The sequence below is a fragment of the Aythya ferina genome, assembly GCF_964211825.1.
Source record: "Aythya ferina genome assembly, chromosome: 3".
Taxonomy (NCBI): Eukaryota; Metazoa; Chordata; class Aves; order Anseriformes; family Anatidae; genus Aythya; species Aythya ferina.
Genome location: NC_140298.1, coordinates 180,240 through 200,337, shown reverse-complemented (window position 1 = coordinate 200,337; position 20,098 = coordinate 180,240). Strand labels below are relative to the sequence as shown.

Here is a 20,098-nt window from a genome sequence, read left to right as displayed (position 1 = left end):
TGCAAATCCTTTAAAAAAACATTGAAGAGGACTGGCCCTAAAATGGAGCCTTGAGGGACCCCACTAGTGACCATCTGTCAACCTTATGTGGCCCTTTTTATCACAACCTTTTGAGCCCTGCCCGTTAGCCAATTGCTCACCCATTCTCTGGGTGAGCAGTTGGCCCTCTGAATAGTGAGCAATAGTTCTTTGAATCACATAGCCATATGAAGATTTTGGTATGTGGCTAACAGGACTAGGAAAGTTGGCTCCTGTTGCTCTGAAATATGTCTAAAGTAGAAGACAATTAGGTTCTTTTACTTAAGGGGATTTGAGGGACTTTTTTTTTTTAATTATATGATAAAGATGGATCAAAATATAGTAATTACTGAGGCAGTGAATGGATACTGTGGTTATTTAACTTTTCCCCAAGGAGCTAGTGCTTATTTTAAAAAACATGAAGGCAAAACAGTTCTTCCAATACAGAAGCTAAAGAGCTTCTATTGTCTAGCAGAACAGTGTAGCCATTGTGTTGTAGTAATCAGTAATGTAATTTACCTCCCATCAGCAGGAGGGAATGGATGTAGTGCTATCTGTAAGTAGGCATGGTCTCAGTTCTTTTCTTAACAAGTGCTACCAAGCTGCAGTCACTGCTTCCGAGCCTTCATGATTACTGAGTGGCTTCTGATCAGGAGCTGAAAGGGGTTGAACGGCAAAGTTGTAGCCCCGCCTTCCATAGCAGAGAGCGAGGTGTGTCAGTGAATAAGACACAGGAAACTGGCGCTGTGGTCATGTGCATTGTAGGATCCGTGGGTAAACAGCATTCACCCATGGATCTAAATACTTGGCATACTGTGCAGGTCTCCAAAATGAGATTTATGATACCTCTCATCTGTAATAAGAATGTATAAAGATAAGTGTCTTGGGAAAAAAAAAAAAGCTGCAAAAAAAATCTTACTGAAGAGTGGCATGGGAAGAATGCTAAGCAGAGTCAAGTGTTGCCAGTTAAAGCATTTGTTTTGTTCAAGTCATTTATCATTCAATTGGTGCGCATTGGGAGAGGGGACAGTACTGTAAATATTTGGTACTCTGTGGTAAATTAAGTCATTTGGTAATGAAACACAGAGGTTGTGTAGAAGGAATTGGATAGATACAAGGCTCTTATTTCCAATACGTGTCAGTTTACAACATGGCAAATAAATACCTCCTGACATGCAGAGTGCTACAGCAAGATACTTAATGCAATACAGTTACCACATACTGTTGAAGCAGTATAATCTTCCAGAGCATGTTACTGAGAGCTGGAAAGGATGCTATGTCCACTTGTTAGCATTTATGGTGCTTATGACCTAGACTAGGACTATTATTGTCATTAGTTCTGATATTCTACCACCTGCAGTTATCCAATCCTAAATGACATTATGGTTCAATCTACCATTGTTGTTCGGGAATCTGAGTATTTACAGTTTGAGCAGGACAAGGAGGAAAGACTGTCAGGAACATGGAATTTTCTGTGTCTCTGCTGCCGTGAGCTGTAGCACAGTTTGTTTGTGGAACAGCGGCTGCTACTGCTTCACATTCTTGGCTGGTGAATCTGAAGTGCTGATGTGGCCTGGTTCTGCTTTTGGTCTAGGCCCCACATGATACTGCAGCCTGTTTTAATTTGGCTTAAAGGACCTTTTTTAGGTGGACTAAGACAAACATGCACAGACTTCTCTCTGCCTTCCTCTTCCCTAAAGTTGCAGAAGAAATGAAAGGTGATAAAGGGCCTTTCAGATATAACAGTGACTCCAAGCCCGTGACTGTTTCCATGCTGAAAAATGCCTGCTTTGGTTGGAAAGACAAAGGTTAGTTCAATGTGGAAGCATAAGTCCTTTCCTCAGCTGTAGCTGCTGTACTGTTCGACCCAGTCACAGCATCCCTTGTGAAAAGCATGCTTAAAATGTATACTTCTCTGTTAACAGGTGTCCTTTGTTAACAGGTGTAACATGTGGTGTCCACTGAACCAACCTGGTAATAGTACGGCAATAGGGAAGTGGCAGCACAGTTCATTCTGAGTAATGTTACCCTATGGCCTGTGCCTCATCAGAGAGGACAAGGAATGACTTCTCAGGCAGCGAGCGTTGTCCTGGTAGGTGTGCTCCTCTGGACTGCCTAGCTGAGAATAACAGGGCTTGCAGCTGTGGGTGCTGGCTGATGGTAGTGGTGACAGCCTCTGCCTTCTTCAGCAGCTCTCTGTGCCTCCAACAGTCTCCTACGCAAGGACAGCTGGCCTGGGCCAGCCTGGTTGTGCCAGCGGGCATGGTCTGGTCAACCTTTTGTTGCCCCTCTCCTTGAAGCAGGGCTGACCTGCTTTTTCCTGTCCCTAGGGTAGTGTGACTGAGGAGAGCTCTTGTGTGAGAGTTGGGCAAGGAAGAGACATATGAAGGTGCTGGTGGCTGAGGAGGGAGTTCTTTGATTCCAAAGTGCGTGGATGGATTAGGGGTGTTTATCAAATCCTGCATCTGTATCCCAAGGATACAGAGAATTGTGGTAGGAGTTTTAGGACTGAAGTGTAAGTAATTGCATTTTTTCAACCAGATGTTTTTTTTTTTTTTAAATATGTAAAGCAAAAGGCAGAGTAATGTAGCCTAAAAATCCAATAATTTCTAATACTTGGAAAGTTCATTACTTAAAAGAATGGTTCTTGAATCAAAAGAGGATGGGCCTAATTCATCTCTTTACATTAATTTTTATATTTACGTAGTTCTATCAACTTCAAGGGAGTTGCTCATGAATTTATGCTGTCAGTTATAAGTGTTGAATTGGGCCTAAAAATTTGGTGTTATCCTTGTAATGTGTTGCCGATTGTGATTTTTATGAGCCTGCATATGTAGAGGCCACGCTTCATTTTTTCAAATCAAGATGAAATTTGTTTTTGCAGGATGGCTAAAAGCGTACTTCTGCCTACTTTGTTTTTTTTCTCATATATCGTTTGTTGAAAGCTTGCTGAAAGATGTATATGTATTCTCAAAGAGAAATTACTAACACTGGATGTCTTGTAAGATTGATTTACCCGTTCATAGTGTTGCTTAGTAGAACTTGGAGAATATTAAACTACTATACAATCCAAGTTGATTTGCAGTTACTTAAACATAGTACTCACAATACAGAATGTCTTGCTCCAGTTGTAATAATATGTGGACTTCATCGCTTTCCTCTTGAAATGCTGAGGAGTGAATTTTAGTGGTTCAGTATGACTTGTAGGCATTGTATTTGATTCTTTTAAACATTTGTATGTAGCTAGGGATTCTACCATCAGTGTGAATATGAGAAAGAAATACAGAGATGACAGTGTAGCAAAAGGAAAGTAGCAAAAGGAAATTATCAGGGTCTAACCAATCCTCTGACAGGAATCAAAGGTATTTTGTGATGTGTAATTATTTTGTCATATATGATTTGCCAGCAGTGACCCTCTTTGTGTTGCATGTTATATAAAATGCAGCTGAATCATGGAGGATTCTGGTACATTAAGATGATGTGTGACAGGAGGGTGAGACAAAGGAGCTGCGTTTTCTCCTGTTCTTGGACCAGGGTTTTTGAGATAGCCTTGTAAATAAAAGTTCTTGGAAGATCTCTTACCTGTGACTTGTCTCTGAGGAGTAAAAGCCCTACTTTGCACATGAGCAGGCAGTGTCTTCTTCCTGAGTTCTGACAAGTCTGCTGAAATCAGTGAATTGTTGGTAAGGTATTTAAATACTAAGGGACAACTCATTAACTGCAGGTTATTGTTGCTCTACTCCTACCAGTAGAACCCTGTATGTTGACACTGAGGTAACTGTTAGCTTCCCTCCCCAGGCTTACATTTATAGGCTTAGAGGCAGAAACAACTTAATTTTTGAGGCGCTTTCCTCAAATGAGAGCAGTTCTTGCTCCTACTCAACCAGCTTGAAAACGTGAATGTCTCTGGCCAAATGCCCAGCACTAAACAGTGCTTTGAACATGGTCGCACAAGTGGCTTGTAATGGAAAAGTTTTTTTGTTTGTTTGTTTCGTTTTTTTTTTTAAACAAACAAACAAAACAAAACAAAAACACAACAAAACAAAACAAACAAAAAAAAAACACTTCTGGGACTTTCTGAGTGGTTTTCTTTACGGTTTTTGCATCCAAAGTGATGTCTGTGACTTCTGCTTTTTATTTGCTGAATACAGATCCGTGTTTTCCAGTAATTAACTCCAGGGTTCTTTGACCCTGACTTTGTTGAAACATACTTCCAGCATGAGAATAACCTGAAGTTTTCCTTTCATGTGTGGCTTGCATTACCTATGTTAACATTTCCTTTCCTAACTTGCGTGCACATCTGTAGCCTTGTTTTCCTGTTACTCCTTCACTTAAAATTTTCTCTTAATGGATAATGCTTTTTGAGCATATGCTTAAAATACATTTAAGCATATTTAAGATAGAATGCGTGGAAGTCAATGGAAATGCTCGCTTGACTGTCTTGATTGTGTTCCTTGCAAAGCTTACTGGTTTAGATGAAGACTCTAAGCTGCGGAGCACATAAGCAGATCTGAAGGGCTGATCTGAATGAGTGGCAAGAGCAGACAGTATTGAGTGCATAGAGAAATCGTATTTGCTATAGTATAGTGTCCTCTTTCATCTTCCTACTCTGCAGATGCCTGGTCAGGTGCTTAAAGCAAAAGTTCTGGCACAAAGTCACTCGCCTAATGCAGAGCAAAAGATAGGTTTGCCAGCTGTTATTTTCCAGTTCAGTCTGTGCTCTTGGGCCAGTGTGGCAAGGGGCTGCCTTTTACACTGGCTTCATGTTAATTCCATAACTAAGCCTTGTAATAACTTCCGTTTAGGAAAAAGGCATGGACTAAAGTTTGAGTACACTTGCTGACTGATCTGGACCTGCATGTGGAAGAAACTGCTCACCAACTTTTGCAGAGAAGTTCGATTTCTAAACTGAATTTCTCCTGGTTGTATTTTTCTAAAAACATATTTATTCTTGTGAAGATTACATTAAGTAACCCTCCTGCCAGCTGGGGCCTTGGCATGCCTGTATGTGGAACTTCCCGAGGCTGCAATTCCTTATGAAAAGTTAGATGTTGGCAACACTGAGATGCAAGTACTTGGTAAGATGTCATGGTAAGCTACATGTATTTTAGCTATGGCTGATTAGGGATTTTTTTTTAATTGCTTCACAGTGTACACAATAGTTAATGGAAGATGGAAGACCATAATTTGAATGCTTCACATAGCTTCAAAGGAGGAAGCCAGGGTATATGTTCTGTGTTTGCTAAGGGCCACACCTGTTTGGTTTGTCTATCTGGAAACCTTTAGGGTACTGCAGGTGATTTAATTTCTCTGTATGTCTGCCACAGTATAAACCCTACTTTGTACACTGCTTTTATAAGGGTCTAGAGACAGCTGTTCAAAGTGGTGGTTTTGGAAGTTAGTAAGTGTTCAATGAGAATTGAGTTTTGGAAGGTGTGGTTAGAAAATATAAATTTTCAGTCCTGTGACTTTTATTGCTGGTAGTTTGAACTTGACTGATTTAATAGCTGTGGTAAAACTCATATCCTGAAGTGTTTCTCTGTGCCGTTAGAGCAGGAAGTTCCCACTGAAGTCCTTGCAAACTGGTTATAAATACTTGACATGCTAGAGAATTATCTTTGAGCCACAAGTAAACCTTTCCACTAGTTAATTGAACAACTTTATAAGTTTAACATATTAAGTTGTTCACGAATGTGGATCAAGACTGCCGGACCCTCTCCAATGGCATGGAAAGATTCCATCTGCGCCTCCCCTGCCACATGAGAAATGGGCCATGGCTTTTGTTTAAACTGGGGTAGAATCCAAGAAACTTTATTTTGACAAAAACAACGAATAACCTAGTGAACAGTAGCAAAGTTTGAGTGTTGCCAGCTTATCACAAGGAGCTACATGGAAAGCCTTGGTTCTAACTCAAATCAGTGGTCTTTGTTTTGCATAGTAAATGCTTTACAAACTGCATTGCTTGGAATGTTCGGATTATCTGACCAATTCAAAACAAAATCACCGTCAAGACAGCAATAAAACTTCCCTTGCTTAATTCAAACTTTGTGTAATGGTTCCATAAAAGTTATTAATTAATAATTAAGTTGTTTTACTCTGCTAAATGCACAGCTCATCCATTTTGGCAGGGATTCCCTACAAAAATACTTTCATCATTTGTTTTGCAGCACGTCCCTTAAAGTACTTTATTGCAATTTTTTTTAGAAGGTATGGACTGCCAAGAAAAATATTAGTTTGTTGAAGTGTGGATTCATTTTTTTCATCATCTGTATGAAATATGTTGTTTCACCCTTTGGTATTTCATGAGTGATGGCACATGTTAGCTATTGCTTATAGTGCATTTCCCTTACGGTTAGCAACAACTCTAGAAGCCAAGAAGTTTGTTTGGTGGGGTCTCTTGCATGTCTTGTTCCTTGCTAAAGTTAGTACGTTAATACATGCATACCCTTTTAGCAGACATACTGGGCATCCTGCTTTGCTGATGGTTATTTTCTGTTTGTCATGCCACAGTTTAATCTTGTGAACCATGTCATTCACTACTCCACAGTGAGTTGGAGGCATGGTTTGTTTTTAAATATGACAGCCTGAGAGCCACTTTGAAGCTTTTTAAGTTTTTGCTTGATTTCATGACAAGGAATACATAATGTTGTGTCTACTTTCACTGATGTTCTGTGTGTTGCTTGTATAATGTGTGTTTTGCTTAAGGCTTAGAGTTATATTACGTGTTTTAAGAATGGCAAGTAGGTAATAGTTGTCTTTCAGTAGTTGGTGATAATGTTCTAAGAATGACTAGAACATTTTTAGTTCTAGCATTGACCACCTAACAAAGTTCAGTGCAGGTTTTTAATCGTACCACAGGAGTACAGAATGCAAAACTAAGGAAAAGTCTTGGCTTTGGAATAACCAGGCTATGCAGTTTAACTGCATTGGGCACAGGCATTAATTGATTTGGATAGAGAATTGAAGAAGGTAGTCTTAAAATATCAACACACTGTTACTTACAACCTTTTGTGTCACAACTAAAAGCCTGGGGTTTTTATCAGTGTAGTTAAAACTTGTGCTGGCAAGCAACATCTTGGCCATGATAGGAAAATTCCTTGTTTTTTTTTTTTTTTTTTTCCCTTTGTTGAACATTGCAGTTTCCAAATGTGGATGGACATTTCATTCCCCATTGATAAGGGTTCTGTTCTGTTGATAAGGAGGTTTCCTTTCAAGGTAGGGACAGACTGGCTACAAGCATTTCCTTTGTCAAGGCTCTTTGTGCCCTTTGAGATCATCAGAATGGGAAGATACCCTTTTTCACTAGTAAATTCACTAGCTCAATTGGAGCACTTTGCTGAAATGTGGTGCGTGAAAAGTCCAGTGAATTTAAGAAAGGTAGATCAGTGGTACAGTTCATGCTCAGCAAACTTTCCACTCAGCCAGGTGTGTATACTTTATACTGCTGTGTATATTTATACTTAGCTATGTATGGTCCATCAGTTTTTCTCTGTTCATGATTTTCTTAATTGAGGCAATTTGTTAAATGAACTCTAATGCAGTGTAGGCCATTAGATTGCATTTAACTCTTAAAGCTGTGGTAAAGATTGTAAGCAAATAAAACAAAACTAAAACACTAAGTCTAGTGACTTAGTGACAAATGAGGTTTAACAAGAGCAAGTGTAGAGTCCTGCACCTGGGAAGGAACAACCCGAAGTATCATTACAGGCTGGGGAATGACCTGCTGGAGAGGAGCTCTGAGGAGAAGGACCTGGGGGTCCTGGTGGATGACAGGTTGACCATGAGCCAGCAGTGTGCCCTGGTGGCCAAGAGGGCCAATGGGATCCTGGTGTGCATTAAAAGAAGTGTGGACAGCAGGTCAAGGGAGGTAATCCTCCCCCTCTACTCTGCCCTGGTCAGGCCTCACCTGGAGTACTGTGTCCAGTTCTGGGCTCCCCAGTACAAGAAAGACAGGGATCTCCTCAAAAGAGTCCAGCAGAGGGTCCACAAAGATGGTACGGGGCCTGGAGCATCTTCCCTGTGAGGAAAGACTGAGAGACCTGGGTCTGTTCAGCCTGGAGAAGAGAAGACAGAGGGGATCTCATTAATGTTTACAAATATCTTAAGTGTGGGAGACGGTGGGATTTGGCCAACTTCTTTTCAGATAGGACAAGGGGCAATGGCCACAAAATGGATCACATGAAGTTCTGCACCGACTTGAGAAAGAACTTCATAGTGAGTGTGACAGAGAGCACTGGGACAGGCTGCCCAAGGAGGTTGTGGAGTCTCCTTCTCTGGAGACATTCAGGGCCTGTCTGGACGCCTACCTGGGCAACCTGCTTTGGCAGGGGGGTTGGACTTGATGATCTCTTGAGGTCCCGTCCAACCCGTTCAATTCTGTGATTCTGTGACTTTCGGGTTTTATAGGTTGTTCCTGTTATCTGTGGAGTGTTATTTATTCTGAGTGTATGATATCCAAAACAAGATATACCGTGTGAATTTTTTGAAAAGTTCATTATGTATGATATCAGTAATTAATGCAACTTTTCTCCTCAACTGAGGAAGCAGGACTATATCACTGTGAATCTGGGGAGCAGGACGGTTTAGTTCTATTACTAGTTAACTGGACTGAATGTATGGTGTTAAGTGCTACCAGAGAGAGATACCACGGCAAAATGTGCAAATAAGAGACAGATCCCTGCGGCTCCAAATGTATCTGCTGTCCTGCCTTCTAACCTTCCCACTTCTATGCCAGTAGCCCAACAAGCTTACATATGTGAATATATTTTCTGTCTCCCACTAGCAGCTACACCGCTTAGTATTCAAACTCAGAGTGAGCAAGTGAATCAGTTCCAGCCTTTCTGGAAGATTCTGGCCTAAGCTTTTGGAAGAGTTGGTTTGGGTGCAGTTGATTGCTAAGTACTTGCCAGGCTTCCAGCAGCACCGGATGTTCCGCAGTTGCAGCAATACCAATAGTGACTGGAGTGTGCAACAGTTCTTAAAAAACATCTGCAAGTTTACCACTCCAGGCAGGACTGTAACAGCCTAAGTTTAGACATTCCGTTAGCTAGCAGTATCTCCCAAATACCATTTACAGTTAATGTAAATCAGACATTTCTGTCTTTATCTGTGGCCTCTAAACTGTTAGATAAGTTTTTAGCAAAACTGGATCTATTAATAACCAGCAATATGATTTGATACTGGAGCTGAAATGTTGACTATTTGGTACTTAAAATAATGTAACTTTTAATAAAGTATCTTAACTATGGCATCCTGTCTTGGAAACTTTCCATGTTTCTGAGTTAAGTGTGGATGATATAACACCCTTAAATGGCCTGGGCCAGGATAGGCAGTCTGAGGAGACTTCTTACAAACTATTTCCTTGCTTTGAGGTGGTATCATGAGCAGTTTTTCTAGAGGCTGTCACTTAGGAAAGAGATGAAGTAGTCCTCTGGTCTAGTGTTTTCTGTGTTCAGGACAGATTTGATTGGGTTTTGGGAGAAAACTTTGTGGAAGAACAGCCAGAGAGCATACCATGCATATCTTTCAAATCCTCAGTGTTGTTTAAACTCCTTTCTATTTCTACTCATAGAATTGTCTACAGCTATCAGTCAGTTAGCTTAATGCCTTTAAGTACTTACATAAAGCTATTCCGGCAGGCAAACACTAATTAAATGGAAGTATTTTGGGGTTAACATGAGGCAGATGTGTAGTAGGCTTTTTTAAACACGTTGTGTGGTTAGCATCCAAATATGAACAGAATATAGCGAAGTTGTGTGAAAATCAGACCAGGGAATGCCAGTGACAATGAAATAAGCATGAGCTGTGTTCCAGAAACCTGAGGCTCCTTTGGCAAGCCAGCAGTATACTCCCACAGTAATGTGCGTTATTTTGTCATATGTAAGGAGAACTGTCAGCTGACAGTATTGGCTGTTTTAAAATTACTTTTCATCTACAGTTCTCCTGACATCATGACGAAAATAATGCAATTATAAGCTTAAGCTGCAGAGCTGTCGCTTAGGTTGAGAGCCAGCTCTGCAGTTGACTTTCCAGTGCTAGGAAAAAAAAAAGGAAACAAGGTAGGAACTAGATCTGTCTCTTTTACCTGACACTTATGTGTTGTGGTTTTTTTTTGGTCATACTTTTTATGGAATACCAGTGAAATAAGAGGTAAGTTATCTCAGTTAAATATATAGCCTTGGAAACATATAAGATATATAGCTGTAGCCTTATTATTCCTCCCCAAATCATCTGTGCCTGTTATTGTGCTTTTTTATCTAGATGCTAATTGAACTTTGCACAGCAAAGGATTTCTCTACAAGAAGTGTATTTTTAGTAGAGCATGTGATGCTTTTTTGTTGTTTGTACTGTGAATCCCAATCTTCCATTGCATCATGTTTCCATTACATTATCTGGTAGTTTGTTGTAGTGCTGCATGAGTGCTGGAAGTGCTATTACTACCAATCTTTAACTTGCAGACTGTTAACAGAGAAACAGTATTAATTCACGTGCTTTGATTTTTTTTTTTAATTTATTTAATAAAACTGATAGTCAGATATAACATTGTATTTGGTAGCAGGAAGAAGCTTCCTGAGATGTTGATACATCATGTGTTGACTCCTACCAGTATTTTCTCTTGAGACCTGTTGAGAAGAGAAAAGGTGTATTATTCATACAGGAATGAAGAGTATGCTTGACTAGGTGTTGATGCCGGGGTAAAAGGTATTTCTGCCTGTAGGGTGATGCTTTGGTTCTTTTTACTTTTACTAGTCTACTGTGTGATGGCTAACAAAGAGAACTGGTTGTCAGTTGAAAGCTTTTGTCTCAAACATACCAGCTTTAATTAAAGGCGATATGGTCATTTGCTTTGCTACTTAAACCTGTTTTCTTTGCTTTTCAAACAGTCATTAACCCCAGCAGGGCCTTAGACATTCCTCCTTCAGATCTAGTTGAGCAAAATACTTGCATTGGAATCAGTGCAACTTCAGCATGTTAAGATTTTGTGGGTCTGTGTATGAATGTGGAGGCTAATTCCTAATTGCACATCAAAAAAAAACACAACACTATTATTTACATGTTGGACCTCTCAAGGCTGCACATAAAAATCTTGAGTTGTTGGAAATGTGCAAAGTTAATGTTTTCAGGGGCAGTCTCCAAGGTCTAGCCTTGGTGGTCATGAAATGGCAAATTAAACTGTTCCAGGTTTGAGCGTGATCCTGTGGTGTCAATGTAATTTGTGTGTGTGTGAAATGTGTGAGTGCAAGGATAGGTATGATTCTTTGGGAGTTCACATGTTTGAAGAGACTGGAGAGATGCTTTTTTGTGGCAAGTCGCTAAGAAGCATGGCAGCTGTTTGAAGCTGCTCGTAGGCTGTGTTTCTGATTAAGAAGCCGATTAAGAAGCAAAGGTGCACTGAATGAAGGGTTCTGACAGAAGGCTATTGCTGCTTAACTCCACAGTGCTGGTAGAATGGGATTGTCTGGTGCTGTATGAAGCTGCAACGGTAGGAAGCTTAGGCTAATGTCATAAGTAAGACGGGCACAGGAGAAATGAAATCAAAGAGCGGAAAGTGACTTGCCCACAAGTGCAGTAATGGGTTATGGTTTGGATCTCTTTCTACTATATGCTGCTGAATAATAGATTCCCCAGACAGGAAGGAGCACTGCAGTTGCATTCTGCAGAATATAACTTTTGTCTGAAGGGGAAAAGGAGAAAAACAAATGGTTCTATCCCTCTGAGCTAAGGATAAATGCTGAAACTATGAGCTGAATGAAGTCAAGCTGGCAGCTGACAGCAGCTGCTTCTATTATGCTTTGGGCTGCAAAGGGAAACAGAGTTTTGCTCCTCCTTTTGAACCCTATGGGGGCGTTATGGAGCCCAGCTGAATGCAGCCATGCCTCTGGGCTGATGGAAGAGTGCACTGAGGCTGATAACCACTTCCTTGCTGGGCTTCATAAAGATTCACCTTCTCCAGTAAGGGCTGCGTAGAACCTTGCATGCAGGAGGTGACAGGACTCGGTGGAAGCAGTGATCCTGCAAGTGAGGTCATGGTCCATGAACTGTGAAAGAATTAGCTAAAAAGAAAGATACCTAGTTCCTTCTTGTTCATTTTAAGAGCAGTTAATAGGCTTTATTGATTATGTGTTTTTTCACTGTACAGAATTGGTGCAAAGAAACTGTACAAGAGTAACTGGTATCAGATGTAGAAGCAATAACAATGTCATGCTAGGTCTTGAAACTGTGGTATATAACTGCAAGAACTATTTTTAGTCATTGGCACCTTTGTTACCATCTGCAGAAAGAATTTTGTTTCTGTTAGCTGTGTTATTCAAACTATTTTTCTCATTTGTAAAAGGAGAAAGTAAACATTCCTGTATGGTTAGTCCCAGCTCTCTATGTACAGCAATTGCCAGTGTTTGTTGCTAGCAGTCATGGAAATCTTCTGGTACCAGTGTGTCAGCAGGAATTAAACCTAGAAAATATCTTCTCATATGACTGGTACGTTGTTTTCTGGGTTTCATCACATTTAATCCATGTTAGCATTTGTTAGTTTCACTCATTTGTATTTCTTTACCTAACTCCTACACTAGAGGTTTATGTTATGTAAACAAAACTTGTGGAGTCATCAGTGTGTTTTAGTTCAGAATGGTCTGTTGTTGGTACTTTAACCCAGTTTCACTATTTCACTGAATGAGGCTTATTTTCTTCTAAAGCACTTATTTCGAAACTCTGTCCCTGGATAGAGAAGAGAAAACAAATTGTTTACTCAAGGAAATGAAGAGTGGAGAATTAAACACCCACACTTCCTTCTTTAGAAGTTCCTCTAGCAGTAGTTTTTATGAACTTGTGAATCCAGCAGGGAAACAGAAGCTTTTAGTAATCAAATAGGTCTTGATGTGGGTGCTGGTGATGCCGGGGAAACAAACTATAAGGGTGATAATCTTCCCTATACCCCTGGGGGGGTCAAAACTAGGCAGGACAGAGAAAGGAAAACTGCTGATCCCAGAATCTGAAGAGCGGGATGTAACTTTATTCCTCCCTTGTCCAGATGAAGGCAGTCTGGGAGAGGCTTTAAGCCTTTGTCTCTGCTGTAAGAGACAGATGGTGGCTGTTACATCAATTTCTTATTCTTTGTGGAGTATGTCCTAGTCATTTGAGGAACTTGAGGAAAGAAGCTAGGTGAGTTATTGGGGCTATGATCTTGGACCACCACCTCAATATAAGCATGTTGGAAGGGGAAGGAATATAAGCATAAGGAAGGGGAGGAGTGGAAAGGCATCTCAGACTTCTGGAAAAAAATGCAAGGTCTGGGAGATGTCATACAAAATGAAATATGTTTGTCTTTCCAGGGTCCTTGTGCAGATGTTAGGAAAAAAGGAGTAGAAAAGGAGAAGAGTCTTAGCTGGAGGCAGGAAATAGCAAAGACTGCAAAAAGTGAAGAGAACTGCAAGTCTACAGTGGCAGAAGAAGGTGCATGAAGATGAAGGGGTTGCCCAGGGTAGTTATCAGAGAGGAAATGTGTGTATAGGGAAAGGTCAGAGGGAACAATTGTCTTCTGAAGGAGGGGCAAGAGGAGCAATGTGAGGACAGGAAGGGTGGCCTGTGTTTACATGACTTGGAAGTTGTGCAGACTGAAACCCAAGCCAGGGAGGCTAACCTTGTCAGTCACACATTGTATAGTACTAAGAAAGGAAGAGGAATTGAATTGGTTTGGGACAGATACTTCAACAGCCTTAAGCTTTGAATTTCCTGGGTTTCATTGGCATGTGTCATAACCTTTTTGTTTTCGCTCTATTTTATTTTTCTTTTTGCTGTCAAGAAATTGAACAGAAGAGGAAACAGTAAGCAGTATTTGTCAGAATAGTATGTCATCTTTGGTTTCTCTCACGTTTTGTTGGTAAAAATATAATTAGAAACTAAATTGTAGATTCTGACTATTTGAAGGTCTGAAATTACCTTGTCTGTTAAAAAGAAAACATCTCCCAGATGATTCCCCCCTTCCCCATTCCCAAAGTAAGAAGTACGAGAGTGTGAGTTGTTTGGGAAATCGTGTTGAAAACATTTTAGAACACAGGTGTTGGTTGAAGTTGTGGGTGACTTTCCTCATAAAACAATCATTCTCTCTATGTAGTCATAGCCTTGGCCTTTAAGGGAAATCATGAGTGTCTTAGAAATGATGCTGAGGCTTAAATTTACTTGCTAATTTCCATACTCTGTACCAGTAGAGGTGCTAGCTTGGTTGCATATTATGAATTCCCTTCCCCTTCTGCTACTAGTTTCTGGAGTATAGAATATTTACTGTTTGTCTTTCTCATTTCCTTAAATAAGCACTTCATGACTTGTTAAATCTCTTCCCCTGCAAACATATGTATCTCCTACAGATAGAATCTAATTCACTCTTCAGATACCCAGTCACCTGCTCTTTTAGAGGAGGTTCATATGTACTTCAGGGAAGACATTCAGACATAAACCACTTTTTTTTTTTTTTACTTAAATTTTACTTCTAATTAGTTTGTAAAATCTTACTTTGATTTTAGTACTGAAAAAGGGATTATATAACTGAAAGCCTGTATAATTTTTCCAAATATACCAGTTAGCATAAAAGAATCGTAGAACGTTTTGTGTTGGAAAGGACTGTAAGGATCATCAGTTCCAACCGTGCTGCCATCTGCAGGCTTGGTTCTACAGAACTGTCAATGTGCTCTGCTTCTGCCCCTGTCCTGACCTGTTGGTTCCTCAAACAGACAAGGAACAAGAACTGTTCAGACTTGCTTTGTTTTTTCTGGGATCTTGTGTGTATGTTGTGTGTGGGTTTTTTCTCCTAACGTTATGAAACAAGTCTAGGCATTTCATCTCCTGTGATGTGTATATGGCATAGCTGAGAGTGCTGTGCTTTGGGGATTACACTGTTGTTGGCACTCACAGATATGGCTCAGTCTGTGTTTTATGCTCTGTACAGTCAGTGATTCAGGAACAATTTCACACATTCTCAGCTTGGCAGCAACTTTCCTTCTCCATAATACAGGTTAGGAGCACTGTTTTGTAATATTGTGGAAAGTGAGGAGTCTCTGTGCCCCTTCCTAAAGCCAGGACAACCAACAATACAAGCTTTCTGCACCAAGTCGCTTATCCATTTGGTGCTAATGGATCCTAGCTAGGTTAGGCCATTGAAGACTGGTATAGGTGTAAATGTTTTGCTGTCTCGTATGCTTACATGGGAGGTCTTTGGGGTACGAGTTTGGTTTAAATAAGTAGAAGACTTTCTTGCAGTCTTTTTTGTGTGCTAAGCAAAATAAAGACAAGTGCTATAGTTCCTTTTTTTTTTTTTTTTTTCAGTGAAAACATACTCATTTGTTGATAAATACATCTTCTATTTAGTTCTGTCAGGCCTCTCCTGACAGGAGAGGTGCTCCCAGCCCTTGCTCACCTCGGTGGCCCTGCGATGGACTCTTTCCAGTTCTTGTGCGTGTCTCTTGACCTTGGGGGTGCACAACTGGATACAGTACTCAGGTGTGGCCTCACCAACACTGATTAGAATGGAAAAGATGAATGGTTTAAAAAAAAATAATAAAAAAAGGTTGTGATTTTCTTCATGTAGGCTGTTTGATATCATTAACCTTTTGGTCAGAAAGCAATCGTGAAGATAAAGCTGGTGGCATGCAATGTTCTTGGACACAAAGCACATCTACAATGGAATGGCTTGAGTCTGCTCAGGTTAGTTGGTTGTTGCTGACCTGGTTCAATTCAGTATGTAGGACGTTGCATTCTTCAACAGGCAGGATGAAAATTAATCCTCCAAGATCCAAGGATTTCGGCGCGTTTACACTAGCTGACCCAGAATGTTTCATCTGCTTGTTTTCAGAGGGGAAAATAAAGTTCAGTCTCTTTTTTTTTTTCTCATTTATTTAAAGTTATGTAGATGTTTGTATATTATTCACGTTTTTGTACGTGTTTTCCAGGCGTGGGTAACTAAGTAGTTTTCTCAATAATGCTGTCCCTGCAGGCAGTGGACCACCAAATTTTTCTTGCCTTTGTTGATGTGTAGCTCCAAAAGTACATCAGTTTGTTTGCTCAGATTTTGTCTTCTGCACCTGGAGATTTTTCTCACCTAGCATGGATTTGTATACCCTTAGATACATTTCATTTGCTGATAAAAACAAAGCTAAAAATCGTATTTATTGATCATTTAAGATGATATGGTACTCTTTGATTTTACACTTCATAGCACAAGTATAATAATTCCTGTGTGATGAGAAATTGGTTCTGGAGGGAAGAGGCATAATTTAAAAAAAAAAAAAAAAAAAAAAAGGTTTTCTCTGATAATCTAAACAGTATGCCATCAATACCAAGAATAGATTTGTCTCGTTTTAGATATGCATAATACATAAAAGATCAAATGCTTCCCTCACTATTGGACTGACCTCTAAAAGTGGCTTGAAGACTGGTTGTCAGCCTGATTTACTGACCAAGCTGCTCTGGGGCATTGGTGCTGTGAGTGTCAGAATGCTACCCAACCAGGCAGGAGATAGTGGCAACTTTCTACACGGCTGCAAGCAAAGAATGCTGTCGCTCTGGCACTGGTGCAACTGTTTGTATCATTGAAGTAACTTTAACCTGCTGACTAATATGAAATCATGTAGGTGAGGAGAGTGAAGGCACCAGTACTTAGCACGGGCTTGCACAGCTATAGTTTTCTGTGAGTGGTTGTCTTGGGGTGTGTTGTGCAGCTCCTTGATGCTGTGAACACAGCTTTTGATATACAGCTTGAGTCTATGTGGTCCGCGAAATTCTTATTTCATGTAAAACTTAATAACTTGATTAAAGGGGGGCAAAAAGTATGAGATTGTTCTTTACTACTGCTGAGAACTAAACTGAGAAGTGTTGCAAGTGATTATGTGTCTTAAGAGTTTTTACCAAAAATGTTGAATGTTGACCCTTGCCACTGACTTGACTAAAATAAAGTTTTGGTCTGGTAACTGCCTGAACCTATTGCACTCAGAGGAAGAACAACCTGCATAATGAAGAGTTGTGGCTGCTGTCACTGGGGACATCTGAAAAATGAGATCTTGAGCACAGTGGATTTCTGATGACCTGATTCCATAGCTAATAGGTAAAATATTAGATTGGTGGAGGCCCACTGGCACAACTAACATGTTTTTCATTTGAATGTGTCACATGGAAGATGAGCTCAAAATCTACATCAGAATAAGAAAAGGCTGTTTGCTTTCTACTAAATCATTGATGTTTTATGCTGTGTTGAAGTTGAGATGCGCAGCAAATAAGGCTTCAGGCGTTTGTATTCAGCAGTCTTGGGGCGAGCAGTACAAGCTTTTATGTAGATCTTGGAATAGCAGGTATGTTCAGTGACATATGGGCTTTGTCTTGATTCTTCCTGCATGCCAATTAGTGTGCCATATACTGAACCTCATTCCAGTACTTACAGGCATCAAAGGAAATTTTTCCATGGATTTTTGAGACACTGCAAGTCACTTTTTTAGGCATTAGCTACCTCCTGAATGACAGTTTACTCCTTTTAACTACAGAGATAAGCAAAAATATTCTTTGCAAAGCATTTCTTAAGTATTAGGAAAAAAAAAAACAAAACAGTTGCAATTAGAAAATTTTCTTACAGAACAATATTTGTTAAGCAGGTAGTGATACAACAAACACACCTATAAAGTGCTATTGCATTATAATTGAAAAGCCACATTTTGTAATTTTTCTGTGCAGTACAGACTTTAACATGCAATTGTTTTATTATTATTAAATAGGGAAGCATCTAAAAGGTACAGTGAGTTATGTATTCATTGGGGAGGGAATGCAGCCTTTGCAGTTATTTTCAGGTTGCTTTAATACATTGCAATCCCTGTCTACTTTTTGCTTTTAAAGTCAAATATCTTTTAGTTCTGTCTGCCTTTCATTTTTTTCCTTCTGTGTGCTGTTTTACATAAACAAGTGAAATCCTTTACAACCAATTACATCAGGAGGAGTAAACAATTTTCAAACAGGATTTGTTTTGCCCTTTCTGGAAAGAGAATTGTTCTAACTGGAAATCAACTGAAACAGGCTGCTTGGTGTTTCTGAAAACACTGAGCAAATGAGCCAGAGCCCCGGTGTACTTAATGCTCTGCTGCACTGGAGGATGTTTTAAAGTGGAAGTTGTGCATGTTCTAAAGTGTTGGGAAACTGATTGCCTAGTGTTTACAGGACAGTGGGGTCTGATGATGAGGGTGAGACGTGCTGTCATTGCTGCTCCTGCCAGCCTGAGAGAAGGGACTGTGGGTGGCCTGCAGCGCCTGCTCTGCCTCCACACCCTGGGCCTGGGAGGAGGCCACGCAGTGCCACTGCTCGCGCACTTGACCATGCAGAGAAGTCGTGTTTCTGTTGTTGGACTAAAGTGAGTTTTTCTCTATCTTGCTCGTTTGTCTGAGATGCTTGGGCAGCATGTTAGGATTGCAGTTATCTAAAGAAAGGAACATTTTGTGTGTGAACTGTTGATGCCCAATGTAGGAGGAGTGTGGTGTTTATTCTTGGGGCAGGTGAGCGTGTGACATGTTTGTACGTGTTTCAGGAGGTTTCAAGTGGCCCAGTGAACTTAAGGCACCAGAAATCAGTTCTGGTTTAAAGAGAATTATAAGATGGAGCATCAGCCACAGTCCTGGTTTTTGTGTCTGAATAGCCTGGCTTATTCCACTGAATTTGAAGAGCCTTGATGGAAGCCTACTAATCGTTCTAAAAAGCATTGTCGTGGTTTAAAGGAAGAATAGGCGAAGGCATGCTTCAGCTGGGGCAGCTGTGTCCTTGGGCTCTCCCTGCAGCCAGGTCAGGAGACCTGCAAAGTGTCTATGCTTCTATGCTCTGTCCTACACCCCAGAGCTGCTGCGTTCTCCCCACTGACTGGGCTTCTTTGAATCAGATGTGGCCCTTGCTGTCATCTACTGGTGCAATGTAAAGCTCTGCAATCAAGGAAGAGAAGGCAAGGTATGGCATTCACGCATCAAGACAGAAGACACACAAAGTTTGGCAAATAAACGAACTAGGAGATATTTTACCATGTCTAGTAGTGAATTTCTCATCACTTCAAATGTGTACCTCAACTGTTAGGTAAAGATCCCTTGTATGCAAGAACCCTTTTGCCATAGCGTGGGTGCAAGTTCAAGTCTGATCCCTTACATAAAGGTGTTGTGGGATTTCTTCTCCTGTTTGGTACAGTCACAGAATGGTGATAATGGAGAACGCTTGCATTAGGCCAACAAAGCAGGCATCCTGGTGGGGGTCTGTTATAGACTGCCAAACCAGGATGAGGAGACAGAAAAGGCGTTTTACAAGCAGCTGGTAGAAGTCGTGCAATCGCCAGCACTTGTTCTCGTGGGGGACTTCAACTTCCCAGACATATCCTGGAAATACAATACAGCTCAGAGGAAGCAGTCTAGGAGGTTTCTGGAGAGCATGGAAGATGCTTCCTGATGCAGCTGGTTAGTGAGCCTACCAGGGGAGGTGCCCCACTATACCTTTTTTTCACAAACAGAGAAGTGGGAGGATGTGGTGGTCGGGAGCTGTCTTGGGCAGAGTGACCACGAAATGGTGGAGTTCTCTACTCTTGTCAAAGTCAGGAGGGGGATCAATAAAACTGCTGCCTTGGACTTTTGGAGGGCTGACTTTGAGCTGTTCAGGATGCTGGATGGCAGAGTCCCTTGGGAGGTGATTCTGAAGGGTAGAGGAGTCCAGGAAGGCTGGGTGCTCTTCAAGAAGGAAATCTTAATGGCACAGGAGCGCTCTGTCCCCACGTGCCCAAAGACAAGCTGGCACTGAAGATGACCAGCCTGGCTAAACAGAGAGTTGTGGCTTGAGCTTAGAAAGAAAAAGAGGGTTTGTGACCTTTGGAAAAGAGGGCAGGCCACTGAGGAGGACTATAAGGATGTTGCGAGGCTTTGTGGGGACAAAATTAGAAAGGCCAAAGCTCATCTGGAGCTCAATCTGGCTACTTCTGTCAACATTAACAAAAAGTGTTTTTATAAATACAACAACACGAAAAGGAGGACTAAGGAGAATCTCCATCCTTTACTGGATGGCGGGGGGAAACTTAGTTACAACAGATGAG

The 20,098-nt window shown here is 40.8% G+C and overlaps 1 protein-coding gene across 15 annotated transcripts in view; it reads left to right on the top strand.

Moving 5' to 3' along the window:
- RIN2 (Ras and Rab interactor 2) overlaps positions 1-20,098 on the top strand; it is a 310,183-nt gene that overhangs the window by 225,864 nt on the left and 64,221 nt on the right. The gene's annotated exons all lie outside the window — the stretch shown is intronic.